Genomic DNA, 5,378 nt, shown 5'->3' on the forward strand with positions numbered 1-5,378 from the left:
TATGTCATGATGGTGGTGAGAGACTGCCAATGCTTTTTTTTTTTTTAAATTGTACTTTAAAAAAAAGTTTGCATAACATAAAATCTACCAACTTAACCACTTTATGTTCCATAGTGTTAACTATATTCTCATCATTGTGCAACAGATCTCCAAAACCTTTTTCATCTTGCAAATCTGGAACTATACCCATTAAAAAACAATTTCCCTTTTCCCTTTCCCCTCAGACCCTGGCAACCACTATTATACTTTCTGTTTCTATGAATTTGACTACTCTAAGTATTTCATATAAGTGGAATCATACAGTATTTTTATTATTATGACCAGCTAACTTTATTTAGCATAATCTCCTCAAGGTTCATTCTTGGTGTAGTATGCGACAGGATTTCCTTCTTATTTAAGACTGCATACAATTCCATTGTGTGTATTTGCCACATTTTGTCTATCCATTCATCTATCGATGGACATTTGGGTTGCTTTCTCTTTTTAGCTATTGTGAATGGAATCTGCCAATATTTTTACTTGCATTTGTATCATTTTAATCTGTTTATATGAACATAAGTAATGTTTGCTATTCCTTCTGAACTCAAGGGATGAAGGATTAACTATTCAAAACTGGTCTTTCCCCCTGCTAAGCAAAAAACCAAAAAAAACCCCACACAATACAAAATAAAACAAAAAACATCCCACCACCAATAGCCAAGAGAAAGAAACACATAAGCAAAAATAACACTGAATATTTGAGTGTTCTATCACTAAACAGCAGTAGACCCACTGGGTACTTGTTAAATTATAAGGTCTTTTTAATTTTTAAAATTGATTTGAGAAAAAGAGAGAGATTTTGTTATTATACTTATTCATGCATTCATTGATTGCTTTTTGTATGTGCCCTAACCGGGGATTGAACTCACAACCTTGGTGTATCTGGACAACGCTCTAACCAACTGAGCTACCCAGCCTATAGGATCTTGAGGTTATGCTTTTCTCTTGAAAACAAAGGGGACTGTTTGCTCAAATACAACAGATTTTAAAATAATAAGTTCCTGCAAATCTATATTGATTATATAACTTTTTTCAAAACACTGGGATAATATAGCATAGGTAAAATTCAGGTCGTTTTGGCAATTACTTCTGTCTAAAATGGTGATTGCCAAGTCTGGTCAAGTACTGGAATCTCCTAAAGACCTTAAAAATCGGTATTCCTTAGGCACAGGGGTTTGGAGAGGCTGGGGGACCTCTACCTCATCTTCTACTTCTTTCAGTGGGAGTGTGAGGTGCAGGTATGGGCAGTGGGGGCCCAGCTAGACAAGCCTGTTTGTGGGGACAAGGCCCAGCACCTCTTGTTCCTCACACTCCCATCCGTTTTTTGACCTGTCCCCCAAGAATGGGGCTTAGTGGGTCCAGGGCGCCACAGCCAGAGGTAGGGAGTTGAGCTCTGTCTGGACATTTGCTCTTCTGTCTACCTCCTTCCCAGCCTTCTGCAGAAGTGAGAAATAAGGTCAAACAAACTTTCTCCCTACTCATGATACCCTCCTCCCTCTTGCCTTATGTCTACTTTGAGAATTCTTCCAGCAACTCGTACCTAATCAGGAGGACAGAAGAACTCAACAAGATTGCAACTGGCAACGTGGAAGCAAAAGTAGTGTGCACTTATAGACGACGAGATATTTCCAACAAACTTGTAAGGCTTGTAGACAAGCATGCTAAAGAAATTGAGGAAGAATCTGAAACAACAATTGAATCTGAAACAACAATTGAGGCCAACTTGACTGATAAACAGAAACATCAGTTGAAACATAAGGAACTCTTTTTATCCCACCAGTATGAATCTCTGCCTGCAACACATATCAGGGGGAAATGCACTGTTGCCCTTCTGAATGAGACAGAGTCAGTACTGTCATATCTTGATAAAGAGGATGCATTTTTCTACTCATTGGTCTATGACCCCTCAGTGAAAACACTGTTAGCTAACAAAGATGAAATCTGAGTGGGACCTAGATATCAAGCAGACATTCCAGAAATACTCTCAGAAGGAGAATCAGATGAGAGGGAACAGTCCAAACTGGAAGTTAAAGTTTGGGACCCAAATAACCCACTTACAGATTAACAGATAGACCAGTTTTTAGTTTTAGCATGTGCCATTGGGACATTCGGTTGAGCCCTTGATTGCAGCAGTTCTGTAAGGCAGCCTGGTTTGCATAAGAGCTCAGCTGCAGCTTCTCAAGATATCACCCTGTTTAATGCTATGGATACATTGTGTAGACACAGCTATGATTTGAGCAGTGCAATTAATGTCTTAGTGCCACTTGGAGGACCTGCTTTATGCAGAGATGAAATGGAAGAATGGTCAGCCTCTGAAGCTAGTTTTTTTGAAGAGGTACTGGGAAAAAATGGCAAAGACTTCAACTATATACGTCAAGACTTTCTCCCTTGGAATTCATTGACTAGCATCATTGAATATTATTACATGTGGAAAACTACTGACAGATACGAGCAGCAGAAATGTCTAAAAGCAGCAGAAGCTGAGAGTAAACTGAAACAAGTGTATATCCCAATTTACAGCAAAGCAAGTATCCACCAGCAATGGTAAACCTGGTGCTGTGAATGGAGCTGTGGGAACCATGTTCCAGCCGCAGAATCTCCTCTTAGGGCAAGCCTGTGAGAGCTGCTATGCTACACAGTCTCATCAGTGGTATTCTTGGGGCCCACCCAATATGCAGTGAAGATTATGTGCAACTTGTTGGCTCTATTGGAAAAAAATATGGCGGCCTGAAAATGCCCACCCAGTCAGAAGAGAAGTTATCTCCCAGCCCACCTACAGAGGACCCCTGTGTCAGAAGCCACATGTCTCGCCAAGCCATGCAGGGGGTGCCGGTCAGAAACACTGGGAGCCCAAAGTCTTCAGTGAAGACCTGCCAAATTTTCTTCCTTCACACTACATATTTCACAAAATTTGCTCATCAGGTCTGCAAAAATACCCTCCAGCTGTGGCAGGCAGCGAGATGGCTGTTTGTTCCTATTAATTATGCTGCCATTAGGGCAGAATGTAAGATGCTTTTAAATTCTTAACCTTATGTATTGTGTTTCTGACCATTTTCTTTCTTTCCTGCTCTCTCTTTTTTGTTTTGTTTTTGTTTGCAATAAACATAAGTTCTTCTGTTTAAAAAAAACAAACCTGTATTCCTGATTCCCATTTACAGCTACTAAATAAAAAACTCCAGGATCAGGACCCACTGCTTTCATTTGACCTATGGGCTCTGACTAGAATGGATCATGTTAAATCATCAAGTCATTCTTTTGTTATCTTGGAATAATCTAAAGCCTTTCCAAAAAGCCTCTGGCTTCTTCTTTTATCTGTCAGGGATATAGATATTTATTTCACTGTCACTCTAGTGCATTTCTGGGACTTCTACCATGTCAACACTCCATTACTCTGTGCTTCCCCTTCCATGACCATTGCGCCTTGCTCCCCACAGCCATCCTTGACTTATCATATTACTACCCCCAATACAAAGTCCTCTGTTCCCTTCTCTGGATCAGAGCCTCTGTGATTTTCGAGGTGGCAATTAGTCAAACTGTTAAGTAACTAATTGAGATGTGCTAATAGGTTCTCTCTCTCCCTCTCTCTTCCTCCCCCCTCCCCATCTTTCTCTGTCTCTGTCGCTTTCTTTCTCAAAACCTCAAAACCAGTACCATTTTTGTTGCCTCATCTGGGAAATACATTTTAGAATAGATAAGAAAGGTAAGGAGAGAAAGATTTAATATATTTCTTATTATGCTTTAAATAATCAAATCCCTAGCCTACACTCACCCATACCCAGCTACAGATGTTCTCTAAATTGTCACATGTTTGTTCTTTCTCCCCTCTCCCTTAAATGTTCTCAAGCTAACAGGACAATAAATGAGAAAATGCCTCTCCATAAAATTTGCTTATTTTAGTATTTGTCTCACTCAATATAGTTTCCTTCTCATCATCTGTAATGTGCAATCAATCGCATACCCCTCCCCTGGGAAGGTTGTTTATTGGTCATTTACATGATTAAAGAATGGAGAAAAATGGAGACACTTCAAAGAATAGAGGTGTTTTAATAACCTCCAATTTGAATCTCTTCTCACTATCTACCCCCCACTGACATAATATTGCAAATATCATTACCTTCATCGTCTCTGAAAGCGGGTTTCAGATTTTCCCTATGTGATGCAGTATTTTATTTATTAAGGATGCGAGAAATATGCTAAGCCATTAAGCCCTATGGGAATCCCTATTCTGGCTGAAACAGGAAGATACCATGGATACATCTCTGCTCCACTGGATGGTCAGCAACAGCTGTTGAGCTAAGCTTGGGAGCCCTTTTAGACTGCTTATACACAAATTGCATTAGGTAAAACCATAAATGTCACATCTCAGTGTTGTAAGAATTCAATATCTTCCAATAGCTTTGCCTGAAAGCAGAGTAGTCAACAATTTCCAGAATCTCCCATATCTATTTGAAGTTCCCTGACCTTCAATGACTACCCTGCTATCAATTAGATGGATGGCATTCCTCTGTAATCGATCTTCACCCATAAGTTCACCCCATGAGCTTAGCAGATGGGGGAATGCAAAAAGGGGGGGTCACCTTAAGCAGACAGTTTAGGATCGTTACTCTTTGATATCATATGACACACTTATATGGCTTCTGCCAAATATGCTTTGAGCTTTATAAGAGTATTGGACTTGCTTTATGATTGTTGTGACCCACTTGCTTTCCAAAAGTATGGTGAACCTTGCAGAATCTGAGCTAAATTGACAACCAGCAAAGAAGCAAAAGAGGTTGAGTGTCTTGTAAGAGTTTGATAAGCAATGAATTATAGCTACATAACATTGACAGGGAGCCCAAACCCCAGGATGATTTATTTATAGACCTCACTATTTCTGCTGTGTTTTGTTTTCCACATTTGTGACCAGCAGCCTGAGTTCTACCATAAGTGAGAGTTTCTTCTGTTGGTGAGGAGAAAAGTGGTTTTGGGAAGTGAAAGTGATGGAGTTAATCTCAGAAATACCAATGAGTAAGATTCTATTTTAGAGTAATGATTAACTTTTCACTACCTAAAGAGTGTGGTCTCAGACTTGGAGCAAAGGTGGAGTCTGGGTCCTTTGCTATGAAGTCAAAGAAGGACAAGAAAACCTGATTTTCTTATAAGTAGTGCCCCCATTAAAGGCCTTTTTTGAGAACATTACTGCATAATTTAAGTACAGTTTAAAAGGAATCTTCCCAGATAAATCTCTACATGTGTAGCTTTGTACTAGACACTTCTATAAATAAGACTTAATAAAAAAAAGTTTCAGGGATATTAAGACACATGATAGGGCAGTATTTATGGAAATAGCAAAAGTGTAG

The 5,378-nt window shown here is 39.4% G+C and overlaps 1 pseudogene; it reads left to right on the top strand.

Annotated features, from left to right (window-relative positions):
• The first annotated feature begins 1,519 nt into the window (after positions 1 to 1,519).
• LOC107525779 (metastasis-associated protein MTA3 pseudogene) lies at positions 1,520 to 3,066 on the top strand (annotated as a pseudogene).
• The last annotated feature ends 2,312 nt before the right edge of the window (positions 3,067 to 5,378 follow it).

This window comes from Miniopterus natalensis, chromosome X (genome assembly GCF_054644295.1).
Source record: "Miniopterus natalensis isolate mMinNat1 chromosome X, mMinNat1.hap1, whole genome shotgun sequence".
NCBI classification, from domain to species: Eukaryota; Metazoa; Chordata; class Mammalia; order Chiroptera; family Miniopteridae; genus Miniopterus; species Miniopterus natalensis.